General features: G+C 50.1%; 1 long non-coding RNA gene and 1 other non-coding gene across 2 annotated transcripts; both read right to left on the bottom strand.

Annotated features, from left to right (window-relative positions):
* Positions 1–135: 135 nt before the first annotated feature.
* LOC139359380 (uncharacterized) lies at positions 136–6473 on the bottom strand. The gene is made up of 3 exons (XR_011615294.1): positions 6378–6473; positions 566–734; positions 136–336 (listed from the first exon to the last, which is right to left on the bottom strand). It is a non-coding gene; the product is annotated as an uncharacterized lncRNA (long non-coding RNA).
* A 7817-nt stretch (positions 6474–14290) lies between these two features.
* Positions 14291–14446, bottom strand: LOC112424548 (U1 spliceosomal RNA). The gene has a single exon (XR_003015330.1). It is a non-coding gene; the product is annotated as a U1 spliceosomal RNA (small nuclear RNA).
* Positions 14447–21069: the final 6623 nt, after the last annotated feature.

Genomic DNA, 21069 nt, shown 5'->3' with positions numbered 1-21069 from the left:
CGGGAAGAGGGATGGCTGGTTTGACGCAAACAGATCAGAAGGGAGGACTTTAGACAGAATAACCCCCAGGAAGATCGAGGGATTATGGACTCCCAGGCGATTTCCTAAGGGACGGTGCTGAAGTGTCTCTTTTTATTGAAAATTGGACTGTGTGAAACAGGGTCAAATTAAGGAACCTTTCTCAGCAGTTACCTGAGGGGCCTCTTCTCCCTAATTACTAGGATTGCACCAGACGACTCCCTTTGTTCTGCCTGGCTTCTGAAATAGCAGCTTCCTCTCCGAAGGTGCAGGCATGCAAAACACGGTGTTGATCTGGTATTCTCTGAAGTGGTTAATCTACATGCAGAACGATGAAAAGGTGGTTTATTAGGTTAATTGCTACTGCAAAAAAAATTATTTTTTTCTGCTGAGAGCATACATCTGAAAATCGATACATAAGGCTGTGCAAATAGAAATAAAATTGTGGCCCCAGAGCATCCTTTCCCATAAATCGGTGTGGTTAAAAGTATGGTAACCAGATTATGTTGAGACTTTCTTACAGCAAACGAGAAAAATCCACACGCACCTTCCAGCCACACTGGGAAGTTCAGGCCACCCCAGTAACTTTCACCTTGGGAGCCGCAGGGATGGTCTTCAACTACTTTTTTTTCCTCCATTCCAATTCACCCTGTTGTAAGATATATCATCAGCTGACAAGTTTCTTTCGACATTGATTATAAGATGCACTTCAATTTCTGTAATGTTAGAAAGTGAAAAAAAAAGTTTCTTTTTGTTTTTTGTTTTTTGAGTCAGAGTCTCGCTTTGTCACCCAGGCTGGAGTGCAGTGGTGCGATCTCTGCTCACTGCAACCTCTGCCTCCCGTGTTCAAGCAATTTTCGTGCCACAGCCTCCCGAACAGCTGGAATTACAGGCGTGCACCACCATGCCCGGCTATTTTTTGTATTTTTAGTAGAGGCAGGGTTTTACCATGTTGGCCAGGCTGGTCTCAAACTCCTGAGCTCAGGTGATCTGCCCGCCTTGGCCTCCCAAAGTGCTAGGATTACAGGTGTGAGCCACCATGCCCGACCAGTCCTGGAAGGTTTCTGAGAGCAGAACTGGCGCCTGGGCCTAGAGAGTTTTCTGAAGCCTGCATCACAGAAGAGCAGGAGCTGTGCTTTGCAAACTGCAGAAGGACACCCACCAGTGGGTGAAATCCAGGTTGTGGGTTGTGAAAACTAGAAATAGAATAGAATAGAAAAGATAATGTTGGCCAGGTTCGGTGGCTCACACCTGTAATCCCAGCACTTTGGGAGGCTGAGGTGGAGGATCACTTGAGCCTGGAAGTTCAAGACCAACCTGAGCAACACAGGGAGACCCTGTATCTCCAAAAAAATTAAGTAATTAGCCGGGCATGGTGATGTGTGCTTCGTGTCCCAGCTACTCGGGAGGCTGAGGTGGGAGGATCACTTGAGGCTGAGAGGTTGAGGCTATAGTGACCCATGATCATGCCATTGCACTCCAGCCTGGGTGACAGAGCAAAACTCTGTCTCAAAATATATATATATATACACACACACACACACACACACATATATACACACATATACATATATATACACACATATACATACACACACACACACACACATATATATATATAAAATCTATACTGGGCACGGTGACTCACGCCTGTAATCCCAGCACTTTGGGAGACTGAGGCAGGCAGATCACCTGAGGTCAGGAGTTTGAGACCAGCCTGTCCAACAAGGCAAAACCCTGTCTTTACTAAAAATACAAACCTTAGCCAGGCATGGTGGTGGACGCCTGTAATCCCAGCTACTAGGGAGGCTGAGGCAGGGAGAATCGCTTGAACCCCAGAGGCAGAGGTTGCAGTGAGCTGAGATGGTGCCATTGCACTCCAGCCTGGGCAACAGAGTGAGACTGTCTCAAAAAATAAAAATAAAAATAAAAAAAGAAAAGAAAAATAGAGTTGGGCGCGGTGGCTCATGCCTGTAATCCCAGCACTTTGGGAGGCCGAGGTGGGCGGATCACAAGGTCAGGAGATCGAGACCATCCTGGTTAACATGGTGAAACCCCGTCTGTACTAAAAATACAAAAAATTAGCCGGGTGTGGTGGCGGGCGCCTGTAGTCCCAGCTACTCGGGAGGCTGAGGCAGGAGAATGGCGTGAACCCGGGAGGTGGAACCTGCGGTGAGCCGAGATTGCGCCACTGCACTCCAGCCTGGGCGACAGAGTGAGACTCCATCTCGGAAAAAAAAAAAAGAAAAGAAAAGGAAACAAAAATAGAATAGAAAATACTAGCGCACAAGGCTGGGTAAAGATATGCTCTTTGGTGACTTTTTTTTTTTTTTTTTGAGACGGAGATTCGGCAGGGGAAGGGGTCGGGGGGAGGGAGGGGAAGAGAGGGAAGCTCTAGGGGACCAGGCATTGACCAGGAAACTGGACACCTGGGCTTCTTCCCTGGTTAACTACAAGGAAAGGTGAACATGAAACTTCCTGGCATGCGGGCTGCGTCCAGAACTCATTTCCCACTGAAGCCTCGTTCTCAAGAGGAGTAGGGGTCTTAGCTTGGCTCAGAGTGTAGCTAAATTGCAACCTTAAATGCGATACAGAAGAATGACTGGCCTACCATGGACTCTATGGGCAGCGGGGGAGGTGGGTTCCTGGCTTCAGTGGGGCATTCCAGGAGCATCTCAATCACTAGACCCCAAATCTAAGGATCTTCATCCCAGTTCTCCTCTCTGGCTCAGCTTAGCTCCAGCGAGGGGGCTGGAGAGGAAGAAGACAGGCAGAGAGTGCTGGAAGGATGGGAGTGGGGAGGCATGGGAGGCTCTGGTGGCTGGAGGCAGAGGTGGGCACCAGGTGGTCTGGCCCCAGAGCTTTGACTTTGTCCAGCAGTGGAACCGCAGGCTTCTACATTGGGGCGGCTTCCCGGAAAGGAATGGAGTTGGCACTGGCTCTTCTTTCCTGAGGTGGCACATCTATGCTGGGGGTGGTGGGTGTGGGTTGACCTGGAGACACCTCAGGAGCACCCCTCGCCCTCACCTTCAACGCACACTGCTTGTGCGATTCACTTTCTCTCTGCCACGCGCCATGCTTGGGCTGTAGACCCTGCTTTCACCTAAGTATTTTGGGGACAGGCCCCAGAAGAGGGGCAGGTGGCAGCGTTTGGCCAGAGGGGCCCTTCAAAGCCTCTCACAGCACCCAGCCCACCACTCAGGGCCTGGCCCCGCCACTTCCCTGCTGCCTTTGACCTGGGAAAAACAGTGCCCAAGTACAAAAGCGGCTCCACATTCCACATTCCCGGGGAGAAAGGGGGAGTCTGGCCCAGAGGGGGGTGTGTCTGTCCCTAACTTTTTTAGTGAAACAAGGAAGGAGTTGGGGCGGCAAGTCTCCACAGATATGCCTCTTGCTGTAGCATGTATCTGAGCACGGGTCTGTGCGTGTGTCCACTGAGAAGCCGCTGGTGCTTCCCGAAGCCGCTGGGGCAGGATGTCCCCAGGCCTCTGAGGAAACTTCCCAAGGGGGTGAAACTTGATTCTTCCACAGCTGCCTTGCTGGATACCCACACTCCTTTGCAGCCAAGTCCTACCCAGGCCAGCCCCACTGAGTGTGTGTGTGACAGATCGGAGGGTGTGTGTGCCGAGTGTGTATGTGTGTGGATGTGAGACTCAGAAAGAGAGGAGAGGATCGATGGGGGTGTGTGTGTGCGTGGACATGTGCGCGTTCACCAGCGTGTCCGAAGAAAGCCTTTGCTAGGCAAAAGCAAGCAGGAAGAGAGCAAGAACCTCTCCATGTGCTATATTCTCCAATGACCCTTTTAAATATATGACAAACAGTTAAAACAAAAGCCCATTTAGCTTTTATGCCTGTGATTCGTGGTATCCATTCCAGTTAATTACAGTGATTTAAAAACATCTGCATTTAATAAAGAACCTTCCTCTCCCCCAGTTCTCAGCCCACCCCGCTCCCAACCCCAGTCTTTCTTCAGGCCACTGGGCTAATGCAGTAATTACATCTCCATGCCAGGCCACAGCTGAGGGATGGCAGAAGGGAAGGCTTCATCAGGCGGGGAAGGCAAAGTAGGGATGGGCAGGGCAGGGAGGTAGGGCTGGGGTGGGAAGGGGAGAGAATTGGTAGAGGAAGCTAGTGGGGCAGGGGAAGGTGGAGCTGGGTGGGGAAGGTGGGGCTGGGGAAGGTGGGGTGGGGGGCAGAGCTAGGGCCTGGGGAGCTGGAGGGGGGAGGCTGGGATGAAGGGAGCTGGAATGGAGGTAGGGGGAGGCTGGAGGCAGAGCTGGGTTGCGGGGAGGTTTTGGGGAGCTGAGTCAGGACTTCTGTCTAGCAGAGGAATCCTAGGTTGGGAGAATCCAAATCCAGAGACTAGGAAATGGATATATTCAAAGGCCTTTATTCATTTTGGATCATAGGATTGTTTATTTCACAAAAAGGGAGACTGAGGCAAGGCAAGGGACTTCACTCTTCATCCTGGGGCCCTCCCTTTGCTTTGGGAAGGAGGCTGGGAGTGGTAGAGAGAAGAGCAGGAGACCGAGAACAGAGAGGGGAGTGGAAGAGCATCCAAACAGGGAAGCCAGTCCTAGGGCCAGAACCTTTTTAAAAATGTGATGTGCTAGCCTCTGGCTCCCTCCTGCTGCCCTGGTGATGTGTTTGTGGTCCGTGCTTGGGGCTGTGCCTGTCACTGGTCACATGGACTCCTTGGTGGACATTAGGAGGCTCAGTGGCCTCCTGGACACACAGCCTTGGGTGAGTCCCAGCCTGCCGTGGACAAGCAGAAAGGATCCTAGCCGGGCCCCAGGGAAGGGAGTATGGGTCACAACCCTGCAGGTAGTCTGGCCTCGGCCGAGGGGCAGGTGGGCCTGGGGGTCTGGCTGAGGACTGCAGGTGCCAGCCCTTTGCTCAGGAATCCAAGCTCCCGCAGCCACTGACCACAGTGCAGCGCACTGCCCACCACCTCCCCTGGCAGGTCTCTCACCTTGCCCAAAACTCCACCTTCAGTGCAGAAGTGGCTGCTGGCTGCCTGATTTCAGTGGAGGGGAAAAACTGAACATCTGATTCTACGCAGCAGTTCAGGACTTTGGGAGACCTGGGAGATTTGGGGACCCTAGGAGAGGAAGAAGGATGGGCACAGCAAGGAAGAGGGAGGAGAAACCAGCTTTGGGGTCTGGAGAAGGAAGGCAAGGTCCTGGTGGTCCTGTGTAGGGGTCTTGGGGAATGATACATTCCCAAGTTCAAGTGCAAGACCTCTGCTCTCAGAAAGAAGGGTGTGGGGGCCAAGGAGGAAGGAGGGAGACTGGCACTTGGGCATTATCCAGGGCTGGTGTCCTTCTCCTGGTCTCAATACCTGCAGCCAGGAAGTGACTCCTCCCTGTAATCCTGCCCGCAGCCCCCATTTCCTGATCCCAGGGGTAGAGACTCCTGGCACTGGAGGGCAGGCAATAGGCCCCTAAAAAACCCGTAAAGCTGCTTCTGGACAGGAGAAGCCTGTGGGTGGACTCTCATGCAGGAAGGTGGATGTTGGTGACCAAGAGTAGAAATGAGCACACCCTGCAGTGTTGGAAGCAGGCTTTGGAGGCCAGCAGCCCCTCTGAGGACCAGCTGGGAGTATGGTGGTGGTGTCCGACTGGAGAGGACCTGTGTCAGGCTGGGGCCCGCTGTTCCCAGAGGGAGAACTGTGGGGTCTCTGTGCCTCTCCCAGGTTGGAACTGAGAACGAGCTTTGCTTCCTGAGGTTGCCTTTTTCCAAAGCTGCAATCTTGCTTCAACTTCTGTTCTCCACAGCCAAGAAAGACAAGATCAGAGAATGCATTCTCAGTGGGGTTCAGGTGGCCCTGCCGGGCCCCACAGCCACCTGCTGGGACCAGGCTTAGATAAAGGGTAAGACCACAGGAACACCATCAAAGCCAGCTACTCCTTCGTGGCCCTTCGAGAGCAGCCTGGGGGAGGGGGGATGAGTGGGGCGCACCTGCTGGAGCCACATCCTCAGGCAGCGTGAAAGGAGACTCAAAAAAGCCAGCCTCTCAGGGTTACTCCTTCCAGGAGAAAATAAACCTTTTTCCCTTTCTCTTTTCTTTTCTTTTCTTTCTTTCTTTTTCTTTCCTTTCCTTTTGTTTTCTTTTTCCTTTTTCTCTTTCTTTTTTTTTTTTTTTTTTTTTGAGACAGGGTCAGTGGTGCCACCACAGCTCACTGTGGCCTCAGCTTCCCAGGCTCAAGCTATGCTCCCACCTTAGCCTCCCAAGTGGCTGGGGCTACAGGTGCATACCACCACGCCTGGCTAATTTTTAAAATATGTTTTATAGAGATGAGGTTTTACCATGTTGCTCAGGCTGGTCTCAAACTCCTGGGCTCAAGCAGTCTGCCTACCTTGGCCTCCCAGAGTGCTGGGATTACAGGCGTGAGCCATGTTGCTCAGCTAGAAGGAGACCTTTCTTCAGTTCCTTGAAGGCAGGTTCGTACCCCACCCTCCTCTCTGTGCACCCTTCCCACTGCCCTCCCCACACCCTGCTTCCTTTTCTTCATTCAGCGTGTCCATTTGCTCGTTGTTTCTCTCCCCAAGTGAAACATGAGCTCTGAGAGGGTAGTGACTGCACACTGGCTGGGTCTGCAGCAAACGCATGACTGGGGACGTGTCACAGATGCACACAGGGGCACATGGCAACAGACGCAGCAAATGCACATTGCCTCCACACCGCAGGCTCTGCGGAGGCATTGTGTGACGCCTAGGCAGCAGTTGCGGCTCTCTGGTTTTGATTCTGAGATCCCCTTGCCCACTGTCTGTCTTAGTCCTCTTCCACCCTCCCCATCCAGGCCTCCTGCCTGCCCCTTTCTAAGCCCTTTCCTTCTGAGCTGACTGGCTCCTGCCACATCCTTCAGTTTCCCCTGTGGAGTGCCGTGGATCCTGTTATTGGAATGAATTTGGATCCCCTGCAATGTCTGCCACACCTCCCTCAGGGGGTGGTCTCCCATGGCTTCATCTGTGTCTCTGCTCCTCTGGCCCATTCACGGATGGGAAGAGATGCCTTCAGCCCCCTCCCATGGGGGATTCCCAACTGACACTGTTCCCTGTCGCCTCCCCAGGTTCCAGCTCATCTTCCTCTTCTTCTTCTTCTTCTTCTTTTTTTTTTTTTTTGAGACGCAGTTTCACTCTTGCTGCCCTGGCTGGAGTGTAATGGCGTGATCTCAGCTCACTGCAATTTTCGCCTCTTCGGTTCAGGCAATTCTCCTGCCTTATCCTCCTGAGTAGCTGGCATTACAGTCACACACCACCACCCCTGGATAGTTTTTTGTATTTTTACCAGAAACGGGGTTTCACCACGTTGGCCAGGTTGGTCTCGAACTCCTGACCTCAGATGATCCACTTGCCTCGGCCTCCCAAAGTGCTGGGATTACAGTCGTAAGCCACCACGCCCAGCCCAGCCCCCCTTCTTTTCAGGAAGCTACTATGCCATTGCTGTCCCCTGCTGACCCTGCCTCCCAGCCCCTGCGCAGACCCGGTTCACCTCTCACCAGCATCGTATCCCCTGTGACCTCATCCCCTTGTGGGCGGCAACCCTTGACCTCCTCTTACATTATAGCTACTTGTGTTTGTGTCTCTCTTCTCTAGGTCATCAGTACCTGAATAAAAGAGACTGGATCTTTTTCCTCTGGCAAGTTTGAACATAATGAGGTAGGAGGTGAGACTTGACTCCAGAGGTGGGGCTCAGATACTGGAACAGATTGAGGACTAGCTAAAACCAGACCAGTGCAGAAGCAGCTTTCCGGTCAGACATGGCCACCAGTGTGCTATGTCAGGTTACCATTGCCATGGCAACAGCCGGGAATTACCACCTCTTTCTATGACCATATTGATGACCCAAAAGTTACTGCTCATCCCCTAGAATTTTCTGCATAAACTGCTCCTTAATCTACATGCAATTAAAAGTGGGTATCAATATGTCTGCTAACCCGCCCTGAGTGGCAGCTCTCAGCACACTGCCTGCGGGGCAGCCCTGCTCTGCAGGGGCAGTCACAGAGCTGTCACGCAGCTGTAACACTGCTGCTTCAACAAGGCCATTTTCTTCTACCCCCTGCTTGCCTTTGCATTATTGCCTGGGCAAGACCAAGAACCCTCATGGACTAAGCCCCATCTTAGAGCTTGCTTGCCCTGCGTTAGTAGGACCTTGTGCACAGTAGGTATCAAAGAATGTGTTGTTGAAGTGAGTTGAATCAAATTTGCCTTTCTGGAGTTTTCCCAAGTTTTGGTGGTGGGAGGTTGTAGGTGGAGTTGATCTCAGAGGGTTCTGATGGGGACCTCAAGTGAGAGATGGCAGACCTGTCCAACCCCTCACCATCAAGAGAAGGAAGAACGCCCCCAAGGAGGCAGCCTGGGTAGCGCTGTGTTTTGGCCAAGACTCTCCATGTGCTGGAAAGGCAATGGAAAGCTTCGAACCACTTTCTTTTGGCTTGTGAATTCACCAGCTAATTGACAGATGTGTATCCTGTGCATGAGCTGCTAAGATTTTCCATGATATCAGCAGAGCCCAGTGATATCTGGGGTTCACCAGGAGCTGTGGGGCCCTTTGTGTCTGGGAACTCTTGGCCATTGTCAGTGGAGAGGCCCCCGGTCACTGTTCAGGGTCCTGTTCATTGGTACCCCATGACGTACTGAGAATCATCATTGTCCAATGCTGAGCACGTAGTGGGTCCTCAAGAAATAGTTCTTGAATGAATGAGTGAGTGAGTGAGTGAGTGAAAGAACAAGAGAATAAAAGAACAAAGTGAGACCATATGCTTTTTACACCAAGGCTGTAAGTTCAACCCCTGACTGTGCCAAAAAGCTTTAACTCTTTCCAGAATTAAGGCTGTGCCATGTGGTCTCACGAGGGGCCTTCTCTGGTCGTTTGTTAGTTCATCAACAAATATTTATTGGGTCCCTACTAAGGGCAGGTTCTGAGCTCTAGCAAAGGGCAGGATGCACCAGCCCGGCCCATCACCACAGTGGGAAACCATCTCAAGCTTATCAGCGTGGGTGGGACAGCATCCCTAGCCGTGAGGAAGGGCAGCCCATTTCTCTCTTAGTAAATCACTACTGCCTGGCATCTGCTGCCAGACATTCTGCGTCCTTCCTAGTGTGATGTTCTCAAGCCTTTGCTCTCAAGACGAGGAGCCCAAATAGGAAAGGGCGGGATGGTTGGATTGGATTTCTGGCAAATTCAAGATCTCCAGGATTGATTGATTTATCCGTCCCTTCATCAATCATTTACACACGAGCCCATGGGGTCCAAACATGACGCAAATTCTTGCTGGAACACAACCTGGCCTGACCCGTCCCCGTTCTGTGCCAGGCCCGCCCTGTGAACCCCAGATATGGTTGGGCTCTGCTGATGTCATCAAAAATCTTAGCAACGCACGCCTTGTCAATTAGCCAGAGAGCTGACTGCCAAGAGAGGGAGGTTTGTGGCTTGACATCGTCCTTCCAGGAGACAAAGGGCCCACTCTCTGGCCGCCAAGGAGTGTCCTCCCACGCGCAGTGCTGGGAGAACCCACGTCCAGGACTGTGCCAGGCAGGCCGCTCTCCAGACTTGGGGAGGTGGAGGTCTGGGAAATGCCTCTTGTCTCTGGCACCTGAGGCTTGGCTGAGCTACCTGTGTCAGGGGGAGGGATGGGGGAGGCTCTCACTTTCTCACTCACACATCAGGAGTAGAAATGACAAATGGCTCCCGCTGGGAACCCTGCCTGCCATCCTGCCGGATCATTTATCTCAGCGGCAAGTGATTTGCATACCGATGGGGTGGGAACTGCCTCTCTGTTCACCCTCCCTTCCTTCTCCCACCCTGTTCCCACTCTGGCTCAACTCAAAACGGGGCTGCCTGCCCCAGCAGCCACCTTGGGTGTCACCCTAAAGTCCTTGAATGCCTCCTCCACTGAGACTGCTGAAAATGATTGTCATCTCTCCGAAAGGCTCCTATTAAATGCTGGAATCTAACTCTAGGGAGCAAGTCAGCCCCTTTCTGGTTATGGGGCCAGGGAAGGGGGCTCAGGGCAAATGACACTGTGCCCTACTATTTGGAAGTGCCCATGAGCATTTGCCCGGAAGGAGGGGAGTGGGAGGTGAAGGCTGACTGCCCACCCTTGCACCAGGTGTTCTCACAGGACCATTGCCCTGCTCAGCCTTCCAGCCTCTCCTTCCTTCCTTCCTTCCTTCCTTCCTTCCTTCCTTCCTTCCTTCCTTCCTTCCTTCCTTCCTTCCTTCCTTCCTTCTTTCCTTCCTTCCTTCCTTCCTTCCTTCCCTCCCTCCCTCCCTCCCTCCCTCCCTCCCTCCCTCCCTCTCTCTCTCTCTCTCTCTCTCTCTCTCTCTCTCTCTCTCTCTCTCTTTCTTTCTTTCTTTCTTTCTTTCTTTCTTTCTTTCTTTCTTTCTTTCTTTCTTTCTTTCTTTCTCTCTCTCTTTCTTTCTTTCTCTCTTTCTCTCTTTCTTTCTTTTTTAAGATGGGGTCTTACTCTATTGCCCAGGCTGGAGTACAGTGATGCGATCATGGCTCACGGCAGCCTTGACTTCCTGGGCTCAAGTGATTCTCCCACCTCAGCTTCCTGAGTAGCTGGGACTACAGGCACGTACCACCGTGCCTGGCTAATTTTTACATATATTTTTTGTAGAGATGATGTTTCACCATGTTGCCCAGGCTGGTCTCAAACTCCTGGGATCAAGCAATCCACCCACCTTGTCCTTCCAAAATGCTGGGATTACAGGCGTGAGCCACTGTGCCCAGCTCCAGTCTAGTTTTTTGGAGTGAAATGTTGCCCGAGGGCAAACAGGGGACAGGCAGAGTTTGAATCCCTTTCTCCTGACCCCAAAGCGCATAGGTACCTCCGAGTCTTCTTGTCACCAAGAGGCTGCCTGCAGCCTGGGGCATTCAGGGGAGAAAGGTCGCATGCTTAGGAAGCAGCGACCAGGTGCAGATGCAGGTTCAGGGTCGTTGGAGGGTGTGGGCCAGGTGGCCTCTGCTTTCTTGTTCCCGCTGCCTCTCTGTTTCCTGGTGACTTCATTCCTTCACCGGCCTGGCACCACCACATGCCAGGAGACATCCAGATCCCCTCAATTTGCAGGGCCAGCCACTTGGGGTGGCACCTGGCTGGTCTCCAGCTGAGCGATGAGTTCCAGGTTGGGGGTGTGTCCCTGGGGATGAGGGGGTAAGGCCAGTGTAGGGAGTTCCAATGGCTGGGAGGGAGGGCAAGTCTCTCTCGGAGGCCAGGCTCAGGGGGCTGGGTTACCCCAGGGGAGAAGGGGCTACACAGGGGACCCACTTGGGGTCTGTGCTGGTTTTGTCTAGGCCGGCCCTGCCCTCAAATCCCTTGTAAGCTGCCCTGCCTTAGGACGGAGGGAAGCCTCCTTTGACTTTATACCCAGTAAAGGCTTCGGGGCTCTTTGTGGAATTCCCTCCTTCCTGGGTCCCCTTCCCACCAGCTCTCTGAGCACTGTGCTCAGAGACCAGGCACAGACAGCCCTGGGGATTTCACTCAGCCTCTTGGCACAGTGGGGCCCGAGGAAGGCTTCGCATCTAAGCCAAGATAACAGTCTTCGTTTTTCCTGCACCATGAGACATCAGTGTAATACCCAGGGCAGGCAGTGAGGACATGCAGTATCCATAGGAAATTTACAAACAATAATAAAACTGGCTAAAAGTTCGTCTGCTTTTTATTAACACCATGCATCCGCAGTTCTAAACAATGTCCCTGGAAATGTTTTTGGTTGGTCTCTGTTCTAAACAATTTCTGCTTGCTATTGAGTTCTAATAATATATATATAAGCTTCAAATTAGCACATTTTTATTACTTACTCTGATAAACATTGCATTCTTTGTGACAGTTAATTTGGAAAATGCCAGTTGCACAGTCAGCTCCCAGCACAAGGATGGCCACTGGTGTTCATTTAGAGAGCACGTTTCTAAGGTGTGGAATCATTTGAGGGGCCTCAGGTGTGGTCTATGTATCCAACCCCTGCAGAATTACATTCTCCTTCATTACACAGATTAGAAATGCACAATGACAGCACAGGGATTGCAACAATGAAGCGACAGAGCTGGACTTCTTTCAGCTCTGTCATTCTGTATGACCACAGATCCTCTTTCTCTGTGATTCAAATTTAAAACAGTGAAAGAGCCTAGGTGTGGTGACTCAAACCTGTAATCCCAGCACTTTGGAAGGCTGAGGCGGGCAGATCACCTGAGGTCAGGAGTTTGAAAGCAGCCTGGGCAACATGGTGAAACCTCCATCTCTACTAAACATACAAACATTAGCCAGGCATGGTGGCGCACTCCTGTAATCCCAGCTACTCAGGAGGCTGAGGCAGGAGAATCACTTGAACCCAGGAGGTGGAGGTTGCAGTGAGCTGAGATTGCGCCCTTGTACTCCAGCCTGGATGACAAGAGTTAAACTTCATCACAAAGAAACAAACAAACAGTGAAACAGTGTGAACTGCAAGGAGAAGTATTTGTGTTTGGTAAATACAAATTTTAGTTCATCCATGAAATATTTTACTGAATTTGAGTAATTTTTTAACATGAAAGTTTATTCTTCTATGAAAACAGTGTTAAATCATAAACCAAGAAAAGAATGTCGATTACTTTAAAACTGTATTAGTATCCTACTGCTGGTGTAACAAATTGTACCACAAACTTGGAGGCTTCAAACAACAGAAATGTATTTATGTATTTAAGATAAGGTGTTGCTCTATAACCCAGGCTGGGGTGCAGGAGTAAGATCTTGACTCACTGCAGACTTGAACTCTGGGGCTTAAGCGATCCACCAGCCTCAGCCTCCCAAGTAGCTGGGACTACATGTGTGCACCACCATGCCTGGCTAATTTTAAAATTTTTTGTAGAGTTGGGGTCTTGCTATATTGCCCAGGCTTCTCTTGAGCTCCTGGCCTCAAGCATTCCTCCTACCTCGGCCACAGCATAAATGTCTTCTCTTACAGTTCTGGAGGCCAGAAGTCTTAAATGGGTTTAATCAGACCCAAATCAAGGTGTTGGCAGGCCTGCACTCCCTCTGAAGGCTCTTGCCAGGCATTCCTTGCCTTGTCTTTTCCAGCTCATAGAGGCTGCACTAGGGACTTAGGTGGAGTCTGTGCTGGTTTTGAGCCTGCATTCCCTGGCTCATGGCCCCTTCCTAAATTCTCAGAGCCCTTCACTCCAATCTCTGCCTCCGTGGTTGCACAGTCTTTTCTGCTCTCAAGTCTACCTCTGTCTCCCTCTGACTAGGATCCATTTGATGACTCTTAGGGCCTGCCCAGATAAACCAGGATAATCTCCCCATCTCAAGATGCTTAATTTAATCACATTTGCAAAGTTCCTCTTTCCATATAAGGTCACATTGAAAGGTTTGTAGGGACTAGGACCTGGATTTTTGGGGGCTCATTATTCAGCCCACCGCAATTACCAAAAATCCTTTTGTTGTATGGGGAGGGGGTTAAAAATGACTTAAACTGGGTGTGAAATGAGGCCTGAGGTGTGGCACTGTAGAAAATGCCTGTGGACAACAGGTTATGTTGTAGATGAGATGACATGTGTGCCTGTGCATGTGGGAGGGGGTGTGTGTGTGTGGTCTGTGGGCTTGATTGTGAGGTGTGCAAAGGGTGAGTGTGGGGCTATTTTGAGGGCTATAAATGCAGTCCTTCTTCAGGGTCAAGGCTGTTTACATTCAGCACCTGTAGGGCCTTTATGTTTTGTGCTTATGAAGACTTTTCTTGGCACGCACATCACTTGCTACCACCTGACATACGCCGTGATACAGACTCAGTCTGATTCATAATTCACTGAGGGCCTGCTATGTGCAGGGTACTCTTCTTTTTTCTTCTTCTTCTTAAGATGGAGTTTTGCTGTTGTTACCCAGGCTGGAGTACAGTGGTGCCATCTCGGTTCACTGCAACCTCTGCCTCCCTGGTTCAAGTGATTTTCCTACCTCAGCCTCCTGAGTAGCTGGGATTACAGGTGTTTGCCACCACACCCAGCTACTTTTTGTATTTTTAGTAGAGATGGGGTTTCACCATGTTGGCCAGGCTGGTCTCGAACTCCTGACCTCAAGTAATCCACCTGCCTCAGCCTCCCAAAGTGCTGGGATTACACACGTGAGCCACTGTGCCTGGCCACGTCTGTATTTTTAGTAGAGACAGGGTTTCACCATGTTGGCCAGGCTGGTCTCAAACTCCTGACCTCAGGTGATCCACCTGCTTTGGCCTCCCAAAGTGCTGGGCTTACAGACATGAGCCACCGTGCCCAGCCTCTTCTTTTTAAAAAAACCCACATGGGAAATTGCAAACACAGTCCCCCCAACCACCGATTATAGAGTTGAATTTCCTGCATTTGGGGAAATTGCAGGGGTCAGCACACCTGGAATATGAGCCTAACCCTGGGAAAACCACCTTTGTGATCATAGTGTCTCCCCTGCCAGGTAAGTATGCAGGGTACTCTTCTAAACATGGGGACTCAGCAACGCACATGCAGACAGAATCCTTGCACTGCGGTGTCCATGTCACATCTGTGTCTGTCTAATTGTCTCACTCATAGAATGTATGTGCCTCGAGGGCAGGCACCTTTTCTAATTAATTAGGAGTTCTCCCTGGAAGATTGTCCACACGTGGCAGAACTCAGTGAATATTTACTAAACAGGTCCCATTGGGTCCCTCTCTGTGAGGTAAGAATTTGGAGTTACGGTTCTCCAAGCAAAAATGTCCCAACAGGGCACATGGAGGGAGCTTCTTGTTTCCGCATTGTTTTTTGTGGCAGTGCTATCGTTCTTCCCTAGAGCTTTCTCAGAGCCTTGCATTCTAGTGTCTATTGTGGATCTGGGTTGAGTTCTGAACGATTAAATGTGAAAGGCTGACAGCTGATCCTTGGATGGTTCATTTGCTGTTTTGCCGAGATACATACTGGGTGCCATGAAATCCACTGGGCTGAAAACATGGCCTCAGAAGAAGTCATTTTCCCCAAATCATTGGATCAGAAAGACTTCCATGTGCACTTCCTTCTAATTTCCCCTTTCCCCAAACAACACTTGCAGCCCCAGCACCTTCGAATCGCTTCCCAGGGATGCTACCTGTAGGTAGGCAAAGGAACAAGGGAATGGACGTCTCCACCTTCAGGCACGTGTTGGTCTCTAGGCAAACCCAGCCTGCTGCTTTAGATTCGTGGGGGGGTCTTTCTGATTCTATTCTAGCCCTGCAGAAAGGAAGGCTGCATATTTCACTCTGGCTTTCAGGATTCAATTCAGATTCTTACTAATTCAGGGTAAAAACAAAACAAAACAAAATGGGGAGAATTTACAGAGAAGTGTTACAAGCAACTCAAAGTCCAGACACTGCTCCTTCAGAGATGTAAATAATCTAGATTTTCAGAGGGCAGGACCCTCTGTCCTGCCCTGGAGTGAAGCGGGAAGGAAGAGAGGCCCCCGAGGAACCCCTGACCTACCAAAGAACAAGCCCAAGGTGACAAGAAGCAGAAAAAAGGAAGTGTGATTCAACAACATACACCCCTGAAATGGACATCAATTAAGGCTGAGATTCCATCCTGGGGTTCCAACGATGCAAACCATGAGAACGAAGCTAAGGGAGATTTATTTATTTATTTATTGAGACAGACTCTCTCTCTGTCTCCCAGGCTGGAGTGCAGTGGCGCGATCTCAGCTCACTGCAAGCTCCGCCTCCCGGGTTTACGCCATTCTCCTGCCTCAGCCTCCCTAGTAACTGGGACTACAGGCGCCGCCACCAAGCCCGGCTAATTTTTTGTATTTTTAGTAGAGACGGGGTTTCACCATGTTAGCCAGGATGGGCTCGATCTCCTGACCTCGTGATCCACCCGCCTCGGCCTCCCAAAGTGTTGGGATTACAGGCGTGAGCCACCGCGCCCAGCCTAAGGGAGATTTCTAAATGTCATCACTAGGCTTCTTTGTGGAGTTACAGCCTTGTTATTAATCATGCTCCGTTGGGAACATTGAAGTCCTGTGTCCGGCAGAGCTGGAGTGCTTTCAGGCTTTCCTGCTGGGTTTCTCACCGCATACGTGTGAGTGGTCCTTCGTAGAGTTGCCAGAAATGGGAGGGGAATTTTTTCTTTCTTCTTACAATTCTTCTAGTTATTCTTCTAATAATTCTTCTAATCCTCCTCTTCCTCCTCCTCCTCCTTCTTCTCCTCCTCCTCCTTCTTCCCCTTCTCCTTCTCCTTCTTCCTTCTTCCCCCTTCTTCTTCATTCTCCTCTCTTCCTCCTCCTCTCCCTCCTCCTCCTCCTCCTTCCTTCTTTTCCCTTCTTCTTCATTCTCCTCTCCTCCTCGTTCTCCTCCTCCTCCTCCCTCCTTCTTCCTCCTCCTCCTTCTCTTTCTTCTCTTTCTTCTTCATGCCTGTCTTCCAGGATCATACCAAACCAGGAGGAACGTGGCAACAGGAGGGAAGTACAGTGAATCAGGGATGGTGTCAGCCCCTACTGGCTCAGGACTGTGATCTGGGGCACTGCAGCTCGCCTGCAAGGATCACTCTGCATAAACCTGGCACTGTGGGAAATGGCTTACCTACCCGTGACCTGAAAAGCTCCATGTGTGTGGCCCATGGGCCTGGGGTCCAGGTCACAGCTCCTCCCCACCATTGTTCTGTAGCCTGAACCCCATGTCCCCGCACCTCCAGCTACTCCTCTACAGCTTAGAGGAGAGAGCAGCGTGTACGCCAGGGCAAATCTAGACAGCCATAGCCTGGCTGTATTTCACCTTTATGCCTGCTGAGCTTCCTTCTGCTTTCAGAATGGGGAAATTCAGACATCAATTCTGAGCTTTCCAAGAAGTTTCAGTTCCGTTTTTTAGACCAAAAGGAGGCACACGGATAGGTTTTGCCCACATGATGATGCGTAGGCAATAGGCAGGCCAGGTGGCCAACACCACTGCTCCCCAGCAACGTTGCAGCTGCCATGCTCTCTGCTTTCCCCAGAGAGTCAGTCCTGTCTCCCTCCCTCTGATTTGACCCATTCGTATTGCTATGCGTGAACTTTTAACCAAGGCTTTGCCAGCTCTTCATTATAACGCGGCTCTTAGAGAGAAACTGCATTAAAAATGTGAAACTGCACACCTACGACACGGCTGTGCAAACTCAATTCTGTAAAAAATATTCTGTTTAATTGATTTTCTAAAAAAATCTATTATGTTTCTGTGAGCCTATTGATCTGCAGCTCCACAGAAGTAATGAAGAAGCTTTGTAATCAATAAGCCCAAAGCGTATCTTACCCAGTATCTGTTCTGCCGTCCGCCAAGGGTGTGACCGGCCGATTCCCCAGACAGCATCGCGAGTATGAGCAGCCTTCTCTGTGTCTGTGGAGATTGATTTCTCTTGGCATAAACATAACAAATGAAACCCTGATGACTTTTCTTGCTCCGAAAGCCAAGGATATATCATATCAGTCATCACGAAACACACAAGAACGCAATTTGCAAAAAGAAAAAAAAAAAAAGAAAAGAAAAACGATGCATTTTTAACCTCAGTGCATTGACTCCTCCCCCATACTTAATCAGGATAATATTTTACTCCTTAGCTCTTACGATAGTCTTCTTTCTTTTATATCCACTCCTATCCCCCAATTCAGGTTGATTTCACAAGTCTTAGAAGGTTTTTCTGTGTTGGCGCTGAATATAAAGTACAGGTAACTGCAATCATGGGCTGATAATTCTGAGTAGAGCAAACATTGCTATCTTATCCTCTAGAAAATAATAATGTCGAATGAGATAAGACGTCTGCCACACACACAAGCAGCAGTCGGGAAATACGGCAGACCCCATAGGGCAGCATTTGCTGGGGAAATAAGAGCTCCTTGCCCCAGATAAATAATCTTGGTTGCTGATTATTTCAAAATGTATAATTTGCATTTTGCCCTTAAACCGGAGGATACCGCCTAGGGTGGATGGTGACCCGATGCTGTGCAAACTCATCCTGCCGCATTAACAGATTTAAAGCAAGCCTTTTTCAGGGCTAGCCCCATGCTGACCAATCACCACCTGGTCCAGAGAAGCTGGTTGCTGCAGCCGGCTGGGTAGCGGGGTGTGGTGCAAAATGAGATTGCCAAGATCAGCAGGGACCAGATCTTTTTTTTTTTTTTTTTTTGAGACAGAGTCTCGCTCTGTCGCCTAGGCTGGAGTGCAGTGGCCCGATCTCAGCTCACTGCAAGCTCCACCTCCTGGGTTCACGCCATTCTCCTGCCTCAGCCTCCCGAGTAGCTGGGACTACAGGCGCCCGCCACCTCGTCTGGCTAGTTTTTTGTATTTTTTAGTAGAGACGGGGTTTCACCGGGTTAGCCAGGATGGTCTCGATCTCCTGACCTCGTGATCTGCCCGTCTCGGCCTCCCAAAGTGCTGGGATTACAGGCTTGAGCCACCGCGCCTGGCCCAGGGACCAGATCTTGAAGGACTTTGCCTGAGGGTGCTAGGGAGCCATGGAGGGATTTTTATGAGGGGAGGGAAGTGACCAACTGAGCAACTTTGTAGCCATTACTTCCTACCGTGCAGAACTGCAGTCCTCAGGCCCTTTTTTGTGCACACTTGAAAATAAGAATGATGGTGATAATAATAACGGTTAACACACTGGACCAGGCTGTGCTCCAAGTTTTGCATGTAGCATCTCATTTAATCTTCACAACAACTCAGTCAAGGGGCTCCCGTAATTTTTCCATTTTACCGATGAGGAAACTGAGGCACACAGAAAGGTCCCATGAGACAGGTGCCCATCCCAGGAACCACACTCCCTTGGTCTGGAATGGGATTATACCCCTCTGTTCTCAGCTCTCAGGAACGCGTGCTGGATCGGAAACACCCCAGTGAGGATGTCTTTCACGGAGGAAAAATGACCTTGACTCAGTTCAAGTATGTGTTCTAAAAAGCAAATCACTTGGGTAAAGTGGAATGGTTAGTAAGTAATTTCATGTGCGTATCTTCCAGTGGGCAAAGTTTGGAGAGTGGAGTGGAAGTGGGGCAGCTGCAGAGAAAAGGGCAGGAGGATGGTGCAATCTCAGGATGGTGGGGCTGGGGGGTTGGTGCCAGCATCAGGATGGTGAGGGGGAGTGAGGAGTGAGGGGTTGGGCCCAGGTGTCCACTTGGAGTGGCTGACAGATAGTGGTGCCATTCAGATATACCTGCCACTTAGGGCTAACCTGTATTTATCCCATCATTCCAGCCTTCACTGAGCACCACCTCTGAGCAGCGCTCTGCTGCGCCAAGGGCTGGGCTGAGGCAGTGACACTGGGGATATTCGGGGAGCAGAGAAAGAGGAATTGAAGATGGATTGAAGAGCTGAACTGTTGAAATGGGTGCAAAAGAGAAATTCTGAGAGCTACGTACAAGGGTCTATAAAGCACGTGTATACGCCATGCACATGTAAAAAAAATGTAAAACATTTTACATTTAATATCTCACTTCATCCTTACAACTAGCACAGAGGGAGGTCCTACTGGAAGATGGCCAGTCCCGGCTTGCCTGCTAAGGCAACTCCCTGAGTTGGCCCCCTTCGGAGAGTTGGGTTTCAGAGAATTGGCTTTGAGCCTGGAGCCCAGCTTGGAATCTGAGAGCAGCAGAGGGGAGACCCAACGAATGGGAACAGGAAGTAGAAGGGCAAGTTTCTTCTGTTGGGTCAGTGCCTGTCTTGGGGTGTTGAGATGGCTTCTCAAGTGGGAGCCCCCGCCCCCAAGTATCACGTGGTTCTGCTCTAAATCACTCAAAGCCCTGGAGCTTCATTCTGTCCAGATGACAAGACTGGGAGGCAATTTGTTAACACGGTGGTCCCACAGGGGTGCGTCTTTGGCCTTTGACACCAGAGGTTCTCACTTGAATGGCACACTAGAATTCTCGGGGGACCTTTTAAAACCTTCAATGCCTGGGCCCCACATCAGACCTGTTGGATCAGGGTCTCTGGGGTGAGACCTGGGCACTCTCGATTTTTTTTTTTTTTTTGAGACGGAGTATTGCTCTTGTTGCCCAGGCTGGAGTGCAATGGCACGATCTCGGCTCACTGCAACCTTTGTCTCCCGGGTTCAAGTGATTCTCCTGCCTCAGCCTCCCAAGTAGCTGGGATTACAGGCAGGCGCCACCATGCCCGGCTAAATTTTGTATTTTTAGTAGAGACAGGGTTTCACTATGTTGGTCAGGCTGGTCTCAAACTCCCGACCTCAGGTGATCCTCCCGCCTCAGCCTCCGAAAGTGCTGGGATTACAGGCGTGAGCCACTGCGCCCGGCCTTTTTTTTTTTTTACTATGAATTTTATTAATTATTATTATTATTACACGTTAAGTTCTAGAGTACATGTGCACAGTGTGCAGGTTTGATACACAGGTAAACATGTACCATGTTGGTTTGCTGCACCCATCAACTCATCACTTACATCAGGTATTTCTCCTAATGCTATCCCTCCCCCAGCGCCCCACCTCCTGACAGGTCCCAGTGTGTGATGTTCCCTGCCCTGCATCCAAGTGATTTCATAGTTCAGTTCCCACCTATGAGTGAGAACATGTGGTGTTTGGTTTTCTGTCCTTGTGATAGTTTGCTGAGAATGATGGTTTCCAGCTTCATCTATGTCCCTGCAAAGGACATGAACTCATCTTTTTTTTATTCCTGCATGGTATTCCATGGTGTATATATGTGCCGCATTTTCTTAATCCAGACTATCATTGATGGACCTTTGGGTTGGTTCCAAGTCTTTGCTATTGTGAATAGTGCCACAATAAACATACGTGTGCATGTGTCTTTATAGTAGCATGATTTAGAATCCTTTGGATATATACCCAGTAATAAGATTGCTGGGTCAAATGGTATTTCTAGTTCTAGATCCTTGAGGGATTGCCACACTGTCTTCCACAATGGTTGAACTAATTTACACTCCCACCAATAGTGTAAAAGTGTTCCTATTTCTCCACATCCTCTCCAGCATATGTTGTTTCTTGACTTTTTAATGATTGCCATTCTAACTGGTGTGAGATGTTATCTCAATGTGGTTTTGATTTGCATTTCTCTGATGACCAGTGATGATGAGCATTTTTTCATGTGTCTATTCACTGCATAGATGTCTTC

The sequence above is a fragment of the Macaca nemestrina genome, chromosome 17 (assembly GCF_043159975.1).
Source record: "Macaca nemestrina isolate mMacNem1 chromosome 17, mMacNem.hap1, whole genome shotgun sequence".
NCBI lineage: Eukaryota > Metazoa > Chordata > Mammalia > Primates > Cercopithecidae > Macaca > Macaca nemestrina.
The sequence above is the reverse complement of the archived record's forward strand: the minus strand, read 5'-3'. Positions and strand labels throughout refer to the sequence as shown.